Raw genomic sequence first — 21,506 nt, 5'->3', positions numbered from 1 at the left:
AGGAATTATGATCCCGAAATCTAGGCTCGTTAGGTGGAAGGGAGAAATAAGCACAGGCATCATTTGATCCACTAGTCAGAGATAGTTTTGATGTAAATGATGACCTTGTGAGCTTGAGCAGTGTGTAGCCTCGAAGATGCTCCGAGATTATGAGATAGGCTCATAACTCACAATAGCAAGGGTTCAACACTTGTATAAGTTGATGCATCTCTTGCTCTTAGGCAAGATGGTTCAATCTTGAGAAGTGTAAGCTCGAATGTGATGACTTCGTCAAAGGTTACTTGTTGGGAGTATAGGCGAAGCAAGATGACGAGCTCGTGATAGACAAATGGTCTCGAAGGCATAATGAATTCAATATCTAAGCTAGTCAGTTGTGTGTGAATGTGTTTATTGTTGTAAAATCCCTATGTTTAGGGATATGATGTAATTAGTTATCCGATCCCACATTCTATGGGATATTATCATGGACGTAGCAAATAATGCATCAATTAGCATTATATTATTTGATTCACAGAATATCTTCCCGAAATATGTGGGAATGAATTCTGAAACCTTCTCTATAAATAGAGAAGGAAGCTTCATTTGTAAAGAGAGGAAGTTTTGAGATCTTTAGAGAAAACTCTGGGCAACTATTCTTTGAAAGTTTCCAGAAGACTCCCAAGTGCTAATAATACAGACTTGTGGACTATGCAGATTTTAACTGCTGAACCACGTAAAAGGATCCAGTTTTCATCTTTTTATTCAATTTCCTCTGATATATTCTTGTTTGATTGCTCTCCTTTTTAAGTTGAAGAAAAACGACGTCAACAACACCCTTCACTTGCTGAAACTCATTCCTAGACTCCAAGTCTAAATCCTCAAGCTTGAATTCTCTAACTTAGCTTCAAATTCCAAACTGAGTGAGAGAGAGGGAAAGTGATTGAGAGAGAAGAGAGAAAAGCTCTGTTTTTACCCTGTTTATTCTACAACCTTCCTCAAATCAAAACTATCTAATAGACTTAAATGACTAAAATGCCCATAGGGCCAACCTAATCCATCAAAGCCACCCAAGGGTCATTTTGTCATTACCACCTACCCCGTTAATTATAATTAATGTCTCTCAATTCCTGTTACTCCCAATATCCACAAATATTTAACAAATCATTTCTCATTACCCGCTCATTCCCGATAATGTACTAAGCACCAAATTAACCCTAGGCTCACCCCCGAGGTCGGTAATTAACCCTGTTAAAACAAAACCACTAACTTACTTCCTAGAATCGTCTCATGCTGAATAACTCAAATATATCCACATAATAATGTGGTCTCAACCATATATCACATACATGCACAAAGATATACAAATACAACCATATAATAATACAATGCACATAATAATTCATTAATTAATTATGGCCCTCATGGCCTCCTAATCCAGGAACTAAGCCACATTAAGGAATTTGGGATGTTACAATTATTCCCTTCTTACAGAAATTTCGTCCCCGAAATTTACTTGAACAACTCAGGATACTGATTCTGCATATCTAACTCCAGCTCCCAGGTCGCTTCCTCGACCTTGCTGTTCCTCCATAATACCTTAACTAAAGGTATTGTTTTACTTCTCAGGACCTTGTCCTTTCTGTCTAGTATCTGGACTGGCTATTCCTCGTAGGAGAGATCTACCTCATGCTCCAAATCCTCGTAACTCAATACATGAGTCAGATCTGACACATATTTTCGAAGAGCTGAAATATGATATACGTTATGTACGGCTGATAGTGTCGGAGGTAAGGCCAACCTATAGGGCACCTGACCAATCCTCTCCAGGATCTCTAATAGACCTATGAATTGAGGGTTTAGCTTTCCCTTCTTGCCAAATCTTCTCACCCCTTTCCATGGCGAGACTCTAAGGAAAATGTAGTCTCCCACTTGGAACCCCACGTTCCTACGTTTGGGATCAGCATAACTTTTTTGTCTGCTTCAAGAAGTGAGCATCTAAACTCTAATCTTCTCAATGGCCTCATTGGTCCTCTGAACTGCCTTAGGACCCAAGTATTTCCTTTCTCCTGTCTCATCCCAATGAATGGGAGATCTGCATTTCCTACCATACAACATCTCATAAGGAGCCACCCCAATGGTCGAATGATAGTTGTTGTTGTAGAAAAACTCTATCAAAGGTAGATACTTATTCCAGGACCCACCAAAGTCCAGCACACATGCTAGCAGCATGTCCTCTAATATCTGGATCGTTCTCTCAGATTGTCCATCTGTCTGAGGATGATAAGCCGTACTGAACTTCAACTGTGTACCCATGGCCCTCTGCAAACTTCCCCAGAACTTAGAAGTCAATGTGGGGTCCCGTTCTAACACGATCGACCTTAGTGCCCCATGAAGGCGCACGATCTCTTTCACATAGAGATCTACGTACTGGTAAACTGTATAAGTTGTGCTCACTGGTAAGAAGTGAGCTTACTTGGTGTATCGATCTATGATAACCCACACTGAATCATGTTAACCAACAATCTTGGGTAACCCCACCACGAAATCCATCGTGATGTTCTCCCATTTCCACTCTGGGATGTCCAGAGGCTGTAATAGCCCTGTTGGTCTCTGATGCTCAGACTTGACTTATTGACATGTCAAGCACTTAGCTACATACTCTATCACATTACTCTTCATCCCAGGCCACCAATACAGTGATCTCACATCATGATACATTTTCGTGGTGCCTGGATGCAAAGAGTAAGGAGTAGTATGAGATTCATCCAGAATCTCTCGCCTCATAGCATTGTCCATCAGAACACATATGCGACCCTTGTATCTCAACAAGCCCAAATCTGACACTGTATAATCTTTGGACACTCCAACTTGAACATCCTCTCTGATCTTTGTCAGTTGTGGATCACCCAACTGACCTTACTTTATCCTTTCCAACATCGTAGACTATAACGTAATGTTGGCCAACTGGCCTACCAACAACTCTAGGCCATCTCTGGTCATATCCTCTGCTAACTCTCTGGATATCAGCCTCTCACTAAAAAATCTGTCTTGGTGCCTTCCGGCTTAAAGCATTTGATACCTTTTCCTAGGTGATACAAGATCTCACAATCATAATACTATACTAACTCCAGCCAACGCCTTTGTCTCATGTTCAGATCTTTCTATGTGGAAAAGTACTTCAAGCTCTTGTGGTCAATATAAATCTCACACTTCTCCCAATAAAGATAATGCCTCCATACCTTTAATGCAAAGACCACTGTTGCCAACTCAAAATCATGAGTGGGGTATCTCTGTTCATACTATTTCAACTGGCATGAGGCATAAACAATCACCTTCCCTGACTGCATAAGAACACAAACCAAACCCTGATGTGAGGCATCACAACATATCACAAACTTCTCCTGATCTGTTGGAAGACTCAGAACTGGAGCTGTAATCAAACTCCGCTTCAGTTCCTGGAACCTATTCTCACACTTGTCTGACCACACAAACTTATGATTCTTGCATGTTAGTTCAATCAAAGAAGTAGCAACTTAAAAAACCCTTCCAACGCCTGTAATAACTTGCTAACCTAAGGAAGCTCCTAATGTAACGCCCTACGTTCCAGGTACCTTTAAACGACTCGGGTCGGGATTGTTTTCCCCGAGTTAAGAATATTATTTTAAATAAAATTATACTCGTTTGGAATTTATTTCCATGATTTATTGCTAGCCAAATTATAAAGTTTGTGTTTAAAAGTCAAGATAAGACTTTCGGTCTTGGACCGACACAAAAACCCTAATCCGGTAAAAATCTCGAAAAATAAAATGAAAAACCTTGGAAAATATATTTTGAGCATAAAATACATTCATAAAAATTAAAGTTTGGTAAAAAATAATAAATCTAAGAGGAAATAGAAATTTTAGGGCATTTTGTGTTAAATGCTTAATTTTAATGAATTGGAGAATTTTATTCCATAAATGGACCATAGGTTAAATTGTATTGTGTGATGTATTAAATTAAATGTGAGATACATTTAATTTAATTATTATGTGTTAAGTTTTACTTTTTAAAAAACTTTATAAGAGTTAAAAAGGTTATAGAAAGTCATTTTTGGATTTTTGGAAAAAAAAGAAAAATTCTTAGGAAATGTTTATCAATATTTATAAAAAGTATATATATGTATATCTACGTCCTGAAATTCAGCACGAGCCTTTTAGATAGCTCGGATACAGCTGGCTAGCCAGGAGCTGTAATAGATGATCCATAAGTTCATATTTCCTCTGTAAAGACAGTGCGATTCCCCAAGCAAATAGCAAGAGCTGATGAATACAAAGCAATAGGCACGAGCTAGAAACACTTATGAAGCATACCATCCGAGACACGAGCTGACGCTACACTCAGCTCAGGGTACGCTAGAGATCTGCCATTTCCATGGATCTTTATAAACCTGGATACGTTATATAAACGTGCGTGGACAAACATTACATGTCCACAAATCCTTGAATTACCGGACACATAAGATAATCGTGCATGATCAGACATCACATGTTTGTTTATCCCTGACGACCCATGATTAGTTTTACCTAATGATTAGACCATACCTTAATATAAATTGTAATATTTATGTTTAATGTGAGACAGGTCACACGAGGGATTTGGATTCACGTGATGACCCCAATGCATATCCAGGGATTTTCTATATAAATACTAAGACCTTGGATAAGGAAAAAGGAGGGTTATTTTTCTGTAATGCAAAAACTCTGTCAAAATATAGAGAGATATACAGTAATAAATAGACTCGTGGACTAGGGGGATTTTAACCTCCAAACCATGTAAAAAGGGACAAGTGTTCTTGATATTTTGTTTCTAGTATTTTTAAGTATCATTTTCTTATTACGGTTTACCATTAAGCACTAATCCATCCCAGCTATTTTCATAATTCACTGTTGGTGAAAAACTACATCAACAGTTTGGTGCTTTCATTGAGAGCTGCAGATTAGTGCTATTGTAAAAGTTTCAGATCAAAGTTCATCAAAGTGGTTACTCGCTCGAAACACGGCAATGAAACAGAGCAGCATGGTGGGCAGGAGGCTCACCATGCCGCTGTTTCTGATGAACAAAACCCTGAGATCCAGCAACAGTCGGGAAAACAACCGATGGGACACATCGACACTGGGAGTTCATCGTCATTACCGACAAATCCGAACCCATATTACTTGACTACGTTAGAGTTGGAAAACATGCAGTTAAGGATCCATCTAGCCAAAGAAAACAAACAAATCGAGGAGATTTTGGCTCAACTACCCCCTCTTACAACCGACGTTAATGTCAGAAAGAGGCAAGGTGGGACTCACAAGTCCCACCGGGATAGTCGATCCAGACCAAGTCGATCGATTAGAACCTCGACCCCGAGTTCTGGGCCCATGGCGCAAGATCACCAAGAAATTTTGTTTGATGGCCCTCCCAGGGGCCATCGGCAAGTCAGTCGGTCGATTAGGACCCCGACTCCGAGTTCAGTACCACCATCGAATATGCCTAGAAGCACCCATGGCAACCCACATAGAAGGTCAAGGGAAAACTAGCAAAGACGTAATATTCCAGCCGACCCCCTGCGTCACGATCAGATCGCTTGACCTAGGGAGTTAGAAATGGCAGAGCAGAGCGACCGCTAGCTAACTTGGTACATCCTGACGGGACAAGAATTGCCTCACCGATTAGGAATCCCCTGTCGCCTATAAGGCATCCAACAACACCGCGTTCTCCTCGAAACGTTCCTACCTATTGGGACAGCAGGAGGAGTCCTCCTCCCGTTGCCCCTACTTATGTTCCACGAGCACGTGGAAATATCCCAGATCCTCATCCTCAACCGCAAGCTCTAAATTTCTCTAATGGAAGTTATTGGACTAAGGGCCGTCGAAGTGGTAGGACCAGCGTAGATTTGAGAAATCAGCTGAGTTCGGCTCAGAGCCCTCAAGTTGATTCGCAGACCGATCTACGAGATCGCCTAAATTCACAAAGGAGAAATCCAGCCCGTGATGGGGTCAGTAACACTCACCACAAGGGGGGCCCTTCTGAAGTACGTGACAATGGGAATGTCCCGCCAAACCAAGCTTAAGCTAGGAGGGACAATAACCCGTCGAACGCATACGACCGGATGGGCTATTGAACAGCCCCATAACAATTAGGGAACCAAGGACCAAACCATGGAGACGTTAGCCCAGATGGAGGAGCTGATGAAAAGACTCCTATCGGAGAAGGAAAAAGACGAATATGACTCAGGGGATGAGCTTGAAATTTTTTCCCCAAACATCGCAACAACAACCTACCCGCTGGGTTTCAGAATGCCCCATCTGTCAAAATTCGATGGAGATGGAGATCCATCTGACCACTTGGGAATGTTCAACACCTTGATGATGGCCCACAATGTTGGACCCGAGCTGAGGTGCCTGGTATTTCCCTCGACTCTTGTCGGGCTGGCTAGACGATGGTTCAAGCAATACAAGAAACATTATATCAGCTCGTGGAAAAGTTTCTCCGCTGATTTCGAGAGGGCATTCTGGGCTTCTCAGGCAGCTCGCATTAAGGTGGACTCCCTCGCAAATGTAAAGCAGCAGCTCGGAGAGCCTCTAAAAGCATATCTGAGTAGGTTTGTTAATGTTGCTGCGCGAGCTAGAGACACGGATGAAAGTTCTAGGCTCATGGCGATGAGAACGTGAATTCTTGTTGGGGGAGACCTATAGCAAGAACTCCAAAGGAAGGGAGTGAACACCGTGGATAATTTCATGAACAAGGCTGGAAGGTGGATCAACTTGGAAGAAGCACGAGCTTCAGTCGCAGGAACCAGCCAAGTCCCTACCCAGCCCATTGGAGCGGTAACGGATGTTGCAGCCACGACCCAAACCGTTACCCAGAATAACCAAGGGGGAAATAACAAGAGGAAGGGAAATGGTGAAAATGGCCAAAGCGGTTTAAAGAAAGAAAAAAAGCCCGTGGATAAGTTTAAGCCGATCTATATGACTTATGTCGGCCTCACAGATACTAGAGAGCGTATCTTCTAGGAAAATTCTGCCCGTCTTCCGTGGAGAAAGCTAGAGCCATTGAAGAATCAAAGGGCGAAGAGAGATCCCTCAAAATTTTGTCGATTCCACAATGACATCGGTCACAACACTGATGATTACAGACACTTGAAGGATGAGATTAAGACACTCATCAGGTCCGGATCATTGGCTCAGTATGCCCGGACAAAATATTTCATCAGCTCTCGAGGCCCCAGCGAATTAGATCGGAGCTCAGGTGAATCAGGATACCCCTCCTCCGATAACAGGGGGAGAAATAACAACCATCTCCGGAGGTCCTCATCTGGCAGGCACGAGCAGAGGTGCCTAGAAGAGGTATATCAATGAGCTGAGGTCTCACAACGGAGTTGAGTTTGTCCGGAGCATCGTTTATCTAAGAAACAACGATTGGAGAAACAACCAATCAACTTTACTGAAAAAGATGCTAGCCATGTCCAATTCCCGCATAACGATCCTCTGGTCATAACTGTCCAGCTCGCCAACCGGAGGGTTAGAAGGACACTAGTGGATAATGGAAGTTATGTAAACCTACTATTCAGGTCCACACTAGAAAAGATGGGATTGTCTGTGACCGAGCTAAAGGCCACCTCCATGATGTTGTATGGGTTTTCCGGTGAGGGATCGGCATCTATTGGAACAATCAAGTTAGTGATAACCTTGGGTGAAGGACAATGAATTGTTTTTAAGCTTCTCAAGTTTGTGGTCGTCGATTGTCCGACCGCGTACAATGAAATCTTGGGTCGACTAACGTTAATAGCGTTCGAAGCCATAACATCTGTCTGCCACCTTGTGATCAAGTTCCCCTCATCTATAGGAATATGTACTATCTGAGGTGATCAGCTTGCTGTCAGGGAATGCTACAACATTTCCATGAAGGGATGATCACAACCCAGGCAGCAAACGATGGCCATACAGGATGAAGGCGAGGAATCCCAGGAAGTAAGGACTGCTCCTGGAATGGAAGAACCTCAGCAAGCCAGTAGCAGGGATACTACCCCGAGTGATGATATCGATCCACGAGTAGGCAAAGAAGTGAACATCGATCCCAGAGATGCTTCAAGAGTCGTTAAGCTTAGGAAAAATCTTGGTGGTGAGAGGAAGGCGGAGCTGATAAATTTTTTACAAGGGAATCTAGATGTTTTCGCCTGGTCTCATGAAGACATGGTAGGGATAAGCCCGAGTGTGATCATGCATACCCTAAACTTGGATAAAAGCATGCTAGAAATAGAGGCATCTAGGTACAACCCGAGCTGAGGCCGTGGAAGAATAAGTAGCTCGACTATTAAAATGTGGGTTTATTCGCGAGGCTAAATATCCGATCTGGGTCACAAATCCTGTCCTAGTCCCAAAGCCAAATGGAAAATGGCAGACCTGCATCGATTTCTCAAACCTAAACAAATCATGTTCCAAGGATTGCTTCCCGTTGCCAAGGATTGATCAGTTTGTGGATGCCACTGCGGGCATGAGCTCATATCTTTCATGGATGCGTATTCTAGATATATCCAGATCGCGATGAAACCCGCGGACTAGGAGCATACTAGCTTCATGACTCCAACAAATGTTCACTGTTATAAAGTTATGCCCTTCGGGCTGAAGAACGTTGGGGCTACATACCAGCGATTGGTCAACAGAATGTTCGCTGATCAGATCGGGAAAAACATGGAAGTGTATGTTGATGATATGCTGATCAAATCTAAGACTGCCAACAACCATGTTCCCGATCTGAAGGAATGTTTTGGGATCTTGAGGAGATATAGCATGAGGTTAAATCCCCAGAAGTGTACTTTCGGAGTGGCATCAGGAAAATTTATGAGATTCATAGTCAATACTGGAGGGATAGAGGTGAACCCCGACAAGATCAGATCGTTATTAGAAATGCCTTCGCCCAGGTCGCGTAAAGATGTCCAGAGTCTTACTGGAAGAGTGGCAGCCCTTAATCGGTTCATTTCTAAGTCCACGGACAAGTGTTTGCCACTCTATAACATGCTCCAAGGAAATAAAAAGTTTGAATGGACTGAGGAGTGCGAGCAGGCATTTCTCGATCTAAAAACACATTTGGCCGAGCCACCAGTATTGCCTAAACCAACGGCGGGGGAGCCCCTTTTTCTTTATTTGGCTGTTACAAAAAATGTAGCCAGTGTCGTGCTGGTAGGAAGAAGACCGGGTTCAAAGACCAATATATTATATAAGCAAAAGACTTATCGGAGCTGAATTGCGGTATCCCTTAATGGAAAAGATGGCGTTCTGCCTTATTATAGCCTCCAGGAAGCTTAGGCCATATTTCCAATCCCATTCAATCCATGTCATGACCGACCAACCTTTAAGGTAGGTATTGTAGAAACCTAAAGCATCGAGACATCTCTTAAAATGGGCAATCGAACTCAGCTAGTTCAAAATATTGTACATACCACGGACTACGATCAAAAGCCAAGCCCTGGCTGATTTCATGGCTGAATGCACCGGATTTCAGGAGGAGCTTTTGAGAGAATCGGTACAGGCGTTGTGGAGAATCTTCGTGGACGGTTCATCTAATGAAAATGGGTTCGGAGCTAGGATCATTTTGATCTCTCCATAAAGGCATCGATTCCATTTCGTGCTATGGTTCGGGTTCGAGGCGTCCAACAATGAAGCCGAATACGAAGCTCTGTTGGCTGGGCTTAGAGTGGCAAAGGAATTGAAGGCCAGGGCCGTCCAGCGCTATAGCGATTCCCAGCTCGTGGTAAACCAAGTGTTAGGGTAATACCAAGCGTGGGGGGCCAAGATGGTGGCTTACCTAGCCAAAGTGAAGAAAGAGCTATCAGTATTTGAATATGGCCTCGTCGAGTAGATACCTCACGAGCAGAATGCCAACGCTGATGCCTTGGCAAAACTCGCTACCTCCAAAGAAGCTGAGACTCTGAGCATAGTATCGGTGGATTTCTTGGAAAGCCCAAGCGTGGCAGGAAACACGATGGAGGTCAAGATGATCGATAGACGCTAGGAGGGAAGTTGCCTAACGAAAAAAAAGACGCTAGGAGGATACTCTATCAGGCTCCAAGGTATACAATCTTGGATGGGGCATTGTACCGACGTGGCCATTCCTTTCCTCTTCTACGATGTGTTCAACTAGAGGAGGCCAAAACTATTTTGCAGGAGGTGCATGAAGGCTTCTGTGGGGATCATGCTGGGGGGCAAAACTTGGCCATAAAAATAGTAAGGCAGGGATATTATTGGCCCACTTTATCAAAGGATTCCATTTCCTATGCCCGAAAGTGCGACAAATGCCAGCGGTTCGTCACAGTCACCCGAGCTCCACCAGTCGAGCTAAAAATGATCTCATCCCCATTGCCATTCGCAGTATGGGGGATTGATTTAATAGGAGCTTTACCCTCGGGAAAAGGAGGAGTTTGCTATGCGGTGGTAGCCATTGATTATTTCACGAAGTAGGCAGAAGCTGAGCCCCTGGCAACAATCAACTCAAAATGAGACCTCGAATTTGTAGTTAAGAGTATTGTGTGCCGATTCAGACTGCGCAAGAAGATTGTATCGGATAATGGGACTCACTTCGATAGTGATCTCTTCATCGAGTTCTATGAAAGGCATGGCATAATTAAAAATTTATCTTCGGTGTCCTACCCACAAGCCAATGGGCCAGGTCGAGGTCGTGAATAAGACCCTCAAAGTGAGCCTTAAGAAGAGATTACACGAGGCCAAGGGAGTCTGGCCTGAGCAACTCCCTCAAGTGCTATGGGCGTACCGAACCTCCCATCAAACTTCTATGGGATACACCTCTTTCTCCTTGACCTTCGAAAGTGATGTCGTCCTTCTCGTCGATACAAAGATAACCACGCACAGGATCCAAACATTCAACCAGGATCGAAATGATGAGTTGCTCAGTGTGTCTCTAGGCCTAATTGATGAAAAATGAGAGGTTTCGTAGCTACAACTCACACATTATTAGCAAAAAATCACTCGTTATTTTAATTCCAAGGTCAAGAGGTGTGTCTTTGATTTAGGCGACCTGGTACTCTGAAGGGCCTTTTTGGCAAGTAAGGACCCCAAAGACGGTGCTTTGGTACGAGCTGGGAAGGACCCTATCAAATAGTGGAGGTATTACATGAGGGAACCTTCAAGTTAGCTCGACTTAATGGAGAAACAGTCCCATGGACATGGAATGCTATGCACCTAAAGAAGTATTATCATGGATGATACCACCCGTCTATATAAGGCTTAATTATAAAAGTTGTTTGATTAAGAAATCAAGGAATCATTGTGTACTTTTTATCTTTCATATAATTCATTTATGTATTAGTTCATGTGATAACATTTGTCCATGAAACCAAGAAAGTCCACTTTCTTGTTACTTGGGGGGCATATAACCCGAGAATGGTCAAAAACTATCCTGGATACAACTAGGTCCAAAACTTGGAAGTTAGTAAAATTGACAAACCAATGTTTTCTTTTAAGAAAACACGAGGTGTCAATAAATCTAGCACGAACTAAGTTTTAATTAAAAATATTGGACATGACCAGGCCCACGACTTAGAAGTTAGCAAAATTGAAGATCCAATGGCTTCCTTAGAAGCTCGGGATAGTAATAAAACCTAACAAGAACTAAGTTTGGAATATTCAAAATCCCAGATATGACCGTGTCCAAGGCCTGATACTTAACAGGTAGGATATAAATCAAATGTTTATTTTGGTTGTAACCGAAATTAAAATATCTATCCCGGTCCAAAAGTCATTTCCTAAGATTTTGAATGCACAAGTCATAAACATAAGAAAAATCAAGGAAAAGATAGGTGGATAAAAAAGTAGGTATTCCAATTATAAATAAATTGTCTCGACGAAAATAACCTCGTACCGGGCCAAAATGGCAAATGTTTACAAAAAAAAAGAAGAAGAAAAAAGAAAATTAAGACCCTCCAGGGCTCTCTGAGGACGTCACCTCCTCGATCTCCTCCTCGCCAGCGGTGGAAGACTCCCCGGTCTCGGACGGCTCTTGTTGAATCCGAGCCTTGAACTTCTAGAGGTACGGATCCCACACTCCAGAGGCTAGGAAGGAGAAGTTTCCATCCTGGTTGAAGGCCCAGCAGTGATATAACATACTCTCCATGGAGGATATAAAGGTCAACTTTTCCTCCTTAGTAGCAGTCTCGGCCTCCAATTGCTTGGCTTTGGCCTCCGCGAGCTCGGCTTGAAGAGCAGTCAGAGAAGAATTCGCAGCCTGCTCGCCCTCTTGAGCCATTGCCAGGGCAGCCTTGGCTCCTAATTTGCTTTGCTAAGTAGTTGCGAGGGCGGCCTGGGTAGCGGTTAGGGTGGCCTGAGCGGTCTGGAGCTTGACCCTAAGTTCTTCGTTCCTGGCCCTGGCCCGAGCTATACTACGGTGGTGAGCCAAGACTGCCTGCAAAGAGTAAGAAATAAGTTAGACACATACTGGGATAACATCAAAAGAATATATTCAACTAAGGAAAGTGGGCTTACTGTAAGGTTCATCCCCACCGCGGATTCCATGACTCTCTCCAGGCTCCTCTCCTTGATCACCCTCAGATCCTTCAGATTGGCTTTGTAAAAGTGCTCCACTGTATGGTTTGCTGTCTCATAGATACTCCCCAGAAAGGTGTCTAGGATCATCTCCAGGTCCTAGGCATTGACCGGGATGCATACGGTAGTGGCAGGGACAATCGGAGTTGGGGGATAAGCCGGTGCTGCCTGATCCCGAGCAGGGCCGGAAGGAAATTAGGGAGGAGGTGGAGGCGGAACCCTTTTCTCCTGAGTAGCAGTAGCTGGAGCTATTGAGCTCTGGCCTTTCCCCTTAGACGGGGATTTGGAGGTCGTCCCTGCAACAGGAGGTGCCTTCTTTGGTGCAGGCTAGGGATTCTTTACGAGTGGCCCGGAGCTGGATTTTCCCTCTTGGAAAATCGCGCAGATATCAGGAACCCCGTGTTGTGCCATATCCTCGCCTGAAAAAGAGTGGGAAGGATGTTAGTATACATACAGTCATTAGTTTACATAAAATGTGTATACATGTATAGGATATAACAAAAGTCCTACCCTCCGAGCTAGAGGAGGAGTCTATTGGCACGGCCTCCAGCCTTAGAACCGCTATAGGAGAAGGGGAGCCTAAGTCTACATCTTCTTGGATTAGGGGAGGTTCAAACTCAGGTTCTACCTTGGGGCTGGAATCCTCTACGTATTGCCTAACTCCAGGGGCAAGGATACCCTGAAGCAGGGAGGGCCACGACCTAAGGTCGGTGTTGTACTCTTCAAAAAGGGCTGACCTAAAGGATAGGGTATTGTCTACAACTAAAGTGCCCTTAGGATGGCCCATGTCGTGGCGTAACACTAAGTGATCAATGCACTAAAGCAAGGTTATGTTACGGTCGGGTTCATTGGGGTGGCGATGTACCAGCTAATTAGGGTTAAACCTAACTAGCCTAAGGTCGGCGACAACCCTATCTAAGTCCCTAAAAGGGTATGGGTTACCTTGGCTGGAGGGGCCGACTGCTGCCCCGATGAAGCTCGCTCTACGTCAGGGTCCCGAGCAGCCTCGGGAGCTTACCTCTTCCACACGAGGGGTACCTCGTCTTCTTCTTCCTCTTCGCCTTCGTCGGCTTCAGCACCCCCTTCGGGGATGGGCGCTAGCTCACAGACTATCGGGAAGTTAGCACGAGTTCTTCTCAAGGCCAGATTCTGGCCTTCGGTAATTAGCTTACACGCCAACATTGTGTCATCAGACATGAGCTGGCAGTAATCCTTCTCGCTAGGTGGTAGCCTCGAGAGAGTATCGTATTGACCCCCGAGGGTCCCAGATTTGGCCGTCCTCGCAAAAATGGCTGCACGAAGATACTACTCAGTTAATATACATGTGAGAAGACTCTAGATACGATGAATATAATTTCACGAGCTAAGAAAGGAAAGAAGACTTACGAGGATGGTTGAAGTATCGATGTTCTCAGTTGCGAAACCCATTTGACATAAAGAATTGGTCTTTATAATCGTTGGGATGGCTGGGCAGCTCGATGACTACGAGCGAGTTTGGGAATCGAGTCAAGTAGTAAAACCCATCACCTCGCCCTCGTTGTTCTAGGCTGGCCTTGAGGCAAAAAAAGTAGAGAATGTCCGCGGGGGTGGGGACCTTCTACTCATACTTCAGGAAAAAGTACTTCAACCCCGCTAGCAGTTGGTATGAGTTTGGGGGGAGCTGAAACGGTGCCAACTTCACGTAATTGAGGAAGTCGGGAAAGTAATTATCAGGGGGAAGGAAGGCCCCTGCCTTTAGCTGCTCATCACTCCAGGCCGGAAAGGCATCCTGGAGTGGTGCGCAGCTCCGCTCCCCTTCAAATGGAGGTCGAGCAATGAGGACGCCAATCCCGACCTTAATGTCGTGGGACAACATAATCTTGTTGACCTTTCCTTGGGTCATGATCTTGGAGACAATCCTCTCTGCCTCGAAGAATGCGTCAGGTCCGACCACGACCTCCTCCTCCACCATGGGGCCAAACTAAGGGATAGGGGATTTAGAGGCGACCTCTTTTCCCTTGTTGGCTCGTTGGGACAATGAGCCGGTTGCACTCTTCTTTGGTACGTTCTTCTTGGGCATCATTAGATCACCTAACGAACAAGAACGATGAATCACTTAGTAGGTGACCTAGAATGTTTTATATAGGCAAAAAAGCACGAAGGAAGGCTAAGGCTTTTAATGCCCGAGCTAAGCTAATCTCAGCCCGCGGCGTGATGCCACGCACTACCTACGCTACGCTCCCCTGGTTTCCCAAAAGACCCCTAATGTTTAGGGATCCGTGTGTCAGAAAATCAGGCCACTATTCTCCTAGGGGGCCGGTTTAGAGAAAAACTGACCAAGAAGCGTAACCCCTAAGCAACCTAGTTTCGAACCCTAGAAACTCTTTATCTGAATGAGTATTTCCTAAAAGCCATATAGTGCCCAGGTTTACCCAGAAATTACCCAGTTTTACGAATATCACAGTTCTAGAGATATTTTAAGACCTACTCAATAAACCAAAGTCAAAGCCTATGTGCCAAAAACATTTGGAGAACAACCTAATATTGACTACGGCGAAGTGCGGATGAGCATGATAAAAAAAACGCAGAAACCAGTAAAAGAAAATTTTCTTCAAAATCAATAGACTTACAGTATGTTCTTCAGTAAAAGAAGTAGACTTTGCAGGGGAGAGTTCCTGGAAGACTCCTGAGTAACTGGGTTTCCGAGAGTTTTTGCAACTGATGGTTTTTGGATTCTTCTAAGAAAGAAGAAGGGTTGGAAATGCAGAAGAGAGAAAATGTAAAAAGATTTCGAATGAATAGTGGTGACTCCCAGAAATTGCCAACCTTATTTATACATATATGGCATAAAGCGACGTGGACCGTCTGATCAAACTAGTGCAAGATCCGAGGATAGTGTTTCGAAAGACGAAACGATGGCAAAAAGTTGGCCAGGCCATTTATGCAATCCTCGAAACCCAAACAGACGCCAATCACGGCGTTCCACGTGTCCAGTACTCAAGTAATGGACAAACTTGGATAATTGCGACAGAAGTTTAAAAGTCCCCGCCGTGTAAGTCAGAAAATGACGTCATAGAATATGAGTAGGGACTTGGGGGCAAATGTATGTCCTGAAATTCAACACGACCCTTTTAGACAGCTCGGATACAGCTGGCTAGCCAAGAACTGTAATAGATGATCCAAAAGTTCATATTTCCTCTGTAAAGACAGTGCGATTCCCCAAGTAAATAGCACGAGCTGATGAATACAAAGCAATAGGCACGAGTTGGAAACTCTTATGAAGCATAGCATTCGAGACACGAGCTGACGCTACACTTAGCTCGGGGTACGCTAGAGATCTGCCATTTCCATGGATCCTTATAAACCTGGATATGTTATATAAATGTGCATGGACAGACATTACATGTCCACAAATCCCTGAATTTCTGGACACGTAAGATAATCGTGCATGATCAGACATCACATGTCCGTTTATCCCTGACGACCCATGATCAGTTTTACCTAATGATTAGACCATACCTTAATATAAATTGTAATATTTATGTTTAATGTGAGATAGGTCACATGAGGGATTTGGATTCACGTGATGACCCCAATGCATATCCAAGGATTTTCTCTATAAATACTCAGACCTTGGATAGGGAAAAAGGGGGGTTGTTTTTCTGTAATGCAAAAACTCTGTCAAAATATAGAAAGATATACAGTAATAATACAGACTTGTGGACTAGGGGGATTTTAACATCCGAACCACGTAAAAAGGGACAAGTGTTCTTGATTTTTTGTCTAGTATTTTTAAGTATCATTTTCTTATTACGGTCTACCATTAAGCACTAATCCATCCCAGCTATTTCATAATTCACTGTTGGCAAAAAACTGTGTCAACAGTATATAAATACATAAATAGAAAGAGGTGGCCGGCCATGTTTGGGTTTTAAATTGTGTGGACCAAATTAATTAAGTTTTAAATCACATTTAAATTAGGGTTAATGACACAAAGTGATACATGTAAAAACACTTAAGTGTTTTAGATATTTTGGAGTTGTCTATGTTCTTCCAACCACCCCAAAACTGACCCCCCTTCTCTTATATCACTCTCATCTTGTTCAAAAATTCTCTCTCAAGTTTTCTCATCATTTTCAACTACCAATAACACTAAGAAAGCTTGGAAGCTCAAGCTTTGGTCTTGGAAGAGTTTTTCCTTAAGGTAAAAGTTTCAAAAACTTGACTTTTATAGAGATTTTAACCATAGATCCTTCAATAACTAACTATATATGTTTTTGGGGGAGTTGGTTTAAGGTTTTGAAAGAGTCTTGAAGGATCGAAAGCTAGTATAAACATCAAAACCTAAAGCAAGAACAACATGAGGTAAAAAACTTACTTTCTATGGTTGTTTTTGTATGGTTTTTATTTTAAGCATTTTTTTTTTGGGTATTTAATGCTTAAAGTTTCTTATTGATGGTGTAATAAGGCTATGGTAGTTGCTCCAAAAATTTTATGATGCTTGTATGTTGATTTTTGAAAATAGGGACCCAAAATCTCCAAGGGTTTTGTTGAAAGCCCTAAAACAAAAATACAAGTTTTGGGCTGTGACTTCTAAGGGGTCAAGCATCTACTGTATACTGATTTTGTAAAATTAAATTATACTGTCATGTTATTGGGATGTAGTACATGAATTTGAGCTTTTGAAACACTAAAAACGCTTAGAAATGAGTGAGATATGTTATTTCAAAGTTTAGGTAAAAACTGTTTTTTTTTCGTATTCTTAAATTCAGACCAAGTTTGGACAGCCACTGTATAGGGAAAATGAACCCATTTTTTTCTAACATTTGGTGGACATATTCTTGGCATAACCTAGTATTCCACTGTAAAATTTGGTAACAAAATACTAAACGGTTTGAGAGTTATTAAGTGTAAAAATTTCAAAAAAATAAGAACTTGAAAATAAGGTCATTTTTACCTCAAAGTTTGGAAAATATTTTCACCAATAAAAAATGCTCATTTTTACCTAAGATTTTACAAAGTCCTAAATGGCATATGAAAGATTGAATTGGGAAATTTCGGTAACAATTGAGTAAGTAAATTTTATGTTATGACCTAACAAAGTATATAGTTAAAAATATAAAAAATGAGGTTTTCACACTTGGTGCAAAAATGAGATTTTGGAACTTAAGAAAACAATATATTTTTGTGCATATTGCAAAGATAAAAACTTGGTAAGTCTTAAAAGAATTATTAATGGCTTTTCCTAATTAAGTTAAAATTAGGTTATTTTCTTAAAATGGCTTTTAGAGATAAAAGCTTAAGAAAAATAAAAGAAAAATTAAGAGATTATTTTCTTAAAAAATAATTGAGGAATTTAATTAGTATTTTCTGGATATAATATCAAATAGAATCTTTTATATATTTAACTGACTTGTTGAAAGTACGGGTTAATAGCAGAACTTTTAAAGAATATGATTTTTAGTGGATTATGGGAAAATACTATTGTGATACCCAAGCCTAGGTAGCGAGACCATAGGATAGGTCTCACCGAGATGACCAAACTGCCCAAAATAATAATAATAAATTATGAGTGCCATAATTAATCCGAGTATACTATATGGATAATTACAGTATTGGATAAGCGTAACTGGACTGTACATTGGAGGGTGAAACCCTACTGAGAGCTAAGGACTCCAATTAAGTCAACTTCTATTGTTTGGCTACAACATGAAACAACTGGTGTAATGTATGTTAGTATAGAAACACATGCACATGTACACACTGCCGTAGAAAGTTTACATAGAGACGTTAGTCTAGTAGGTGTTGATTAAGAATATATGAATGGTAGATATTTGCCATATCCTAGACGGTTAATCCTCGTCACATTGCTTGTTTGATTTTATTATGTCTGGTTTACTACCGCGACGAGTGGACAAGAGGTGAGGATTGTTTGTTTGAACCTACGGGCACCAAAATGATTAGGACCTAGGGGCCCTCACCGTCACACTGATTGATTAATATTATATTGTTTGATTAATTACCACGACGAGTGGCCAAGAGGTAAGGATTACTGGTTTAAACCTAGGGGCGCCAAAATGAATGGGACCTAGGGGCCCTCATGCTTACTTAATCATTGAACGGTTAGAACCCAAGCAAGTGCTCTGATAAGTTATTCTCGGATAGTAGTCGTGAATATTGGCCATTCAGTGAGAGTGCCTAGAGATACTAGGGGTTGCCAAGTTTGAGTGAGGCTGAACACATTAGGGGCAACTGCTCACCAGCACCACTAATTAACATAGAAGTCTCTGTAAACTCATGTAACTTCGATTACACTCTTGAATAGTAGCGATGCCCTAGGTAACTTGATGGTTACCCTTGTGAGTGATTTACTCTTGGATAAGTAGTGATGCCTTAGGTAACTTGATAGTTACCCTTGATGGGGATATTTATTGGCTAGATCTTAGTGTTGAGTCTCAGTTCTCCCCTACTGTTTAGCATAATTGTTGGAGAGCGTGATAAGCTCGAATTGTTGGAAATTGTTGAGCGTCGCTCTCGAATTATATTGTGATATATTATATCTGCTTGCTCTAGGATTTTCTTAATGAAGGGATTTATCTGTTTATATGAAATAGTTTACCTTTGGTTATAAGGCATAACCATAAGTTTGCCAAGACACTTTTTCGTTCTTGAAATTGATTGCATAGGGTCTGGATGGATCTGAAACCCTAATTTTGTGAGTTATTATTATCAGTGGACAGTAACTTGGTCAGTGACCACCTGTCTTCTCTGCATGCTTTTGTTTTAAAGTTGAACTTACTAAGCATTTTCTCTTACCTAGTAGTTTCCTGTTGTAGGTAAGAACAAGGGCAAAGCAGAGCAGTGAGCGCTGGAGTCTACTTTGTGGATGTACATGTGGACCAACCTTTTAGAAATCTGTTTTGTTTTTGGAAATGTTGTTTTATTTTCATAAAAAAACCTCAGTTTTCTCTACACAAACTATGTTTGTATTAAATATTAAGTATGGCCATACGATTTTTAAAAAAAATATATGAGTTTTTGAGACATTTTGTTACAAGAAAATGTTTATATTTCTGCATTATCGAGTTTGAAAAATATGGGACGTTACACCTAACCTCTGAAGCATTCTTTGGTCTTGGCCAATCTCTGACCGCCTCAATCTTGGCTGGGTCCACCTTAATCCCCTCCTTACTGACAATATGACCAAGGAAAGTTACCTGATATAACTAGAATTCACACTTCTTAAACTTTGCAAACAATCTGTGTTCCCTCAGTCTCTGTAGAACCAACCTCAGATGCTGCTCATGTTCTGACTGTAACTGAGAATAAACCAGAATATCATCAATGAAGACGATCACAAACTGGTCCAAATAATCCTTGAACACTATGTTCATCAAATCCATAAAAGCAGCTGGGGCATTAGTCAACCCAAAGGACATGACTAAGAACTCATAATGCCCATATCTAGTGCGAAAGGCAATCTTCAGTATATATCCTTCCTTGCCACTCAGCTGATGATAACTAGATCGAAGGTCTATCTTTGAGAATACCCTTTTACCCTACAATTGAGAAAAAGGTCATCTATCCTTGGTAGAGGATACTTTTTATTAATTGTTAACTTGTTCAGTTCTTTGTAATCAATACCTCCTCGGAGAACCATCCTTCTTTTTCACAAACAGAACTGCTGCACCCCACAGTGAGAAACTAGGTTTGATAAAATCCAAATCAAACAACTCTTGCAAATGTACCTTCAATTCATTTAATTCTGTTGGGGCCATTCTGTAAGGTGCTCTAGACACTGGCTCCATCCTGGGTGCCAGTTCAATCACAAATTCAATCTCTCTGTATGGTGGCTACCCTGGTAAATCTTCTGGAAACACAACCAGAAATTCACAAACTAGTCTGGTCTTCTCTGGTCTCACTGGCATGACTAGAGTGGTATCAATCACACTGGCTAAGAATCTTATGCATCCACCTTGCAATAGATCTCTAGCCCTTAGAACATATATCATGGGTATACGGGGTCCATGCACAGTGCCAACAAACACAAAAGGATCTTCATCTTCAAGCTCAAAGATTACCATCTTCCTTTAGCAATCTATGGTTGCCCCATACTTCACTAACCAGTCCATACCCAAAATCATGTCAAAGTCGGTCATAACCAACTCTATCAAATCACCTGATAACTCTCTGCCCTCCATTATCACTGGCAATGATCTGACCCATCTTTTGGATACTACTAACTCCCCAGTGGGTAATAAGGTTCTAAACCCCACATCATAATAATCACATGGTCTACACAGTCTATCAACAATTCTACTAGCAACAAAAGAATGTGTAGCACCAGAGTCAATCAAAATAGTATAAGGGGTTCCAGCACTAAAAATCTGACCTGTAACTACAGATGGACAAGCCTCAAATTTTGCTTGAGTCAATGCGAACACTCGAGCTGGGGTCCAGCTGTCTGCCTTTCTTGGCTCTTCCTTTCTTTCTCTTTGGCAATCTTTCCTAAAATGCCCCACTAACCCTGCATAAAAAGCAAGCTCTTGCTTGACACTCCCCTAAATGGCACCTCTTGCATCTAGGGAACTCAGGAAAATCGGCCATACCTTACTGCCACTCTGGTGGCCCATTGCAATACCACGTGGTCTTTTTTCAGAGCCTGGTGCGGGGAAGGCATCAAGAGCCTTCCTTTTTTGATCACTGGGGCCTCCGCCCCTACCTAAACCCATAAATGGAGGTCTCACCCTCCTAAAGTCTCTTCTGGGTGTGTTTTCCTACCAGATCTTGTTCTCTGCGCTCTCAGCTGTGAGCACCTTCTCAACCACCTGTGCATAAGTAGTCACTCTAGGAATAGTGGTAATACAAACATCACGGGAAATCCTAGGATGTAGCCCTTGGAGAAACCTCTCCCTTCTGGTCCCATCAGTGGGCACCAGTTCCCCTGCAAACTTTGCCAGCCTCTCA

General features: G+C 42.2%; 1 pseudogene; it reads left to right on the top strand.

Annotated features, from left to right (window-relative positions):
- Positions 1–7,940: 7,940 nt before the first annotated feature.
- The window catches only part of LOC133815208 (mitochondrial arginine transporter BAC1-like), a 37,634-nt pseudogene continuing 24,068 nt past the window's right edge, over positions 7,941–21,506 (top strand).

Source organism: Humulus lupulus, chromosome 2 (assembly GCF_963169125.1).
Source record: "Humulus lupulus chromosome 2, drHumLupu1.1, whole genome shotgun sequence".
NCBI lineage: Eukaryota > Viridiplantae > Streptophyta > Magnoliopsida > Rosales > Cannabaceae > Humulus > Humulus lupulus.
Note: the sequence above shows the minus strand (reverse complement) of the source record. Positions and strands in the feature narration are given on the sequence as shown.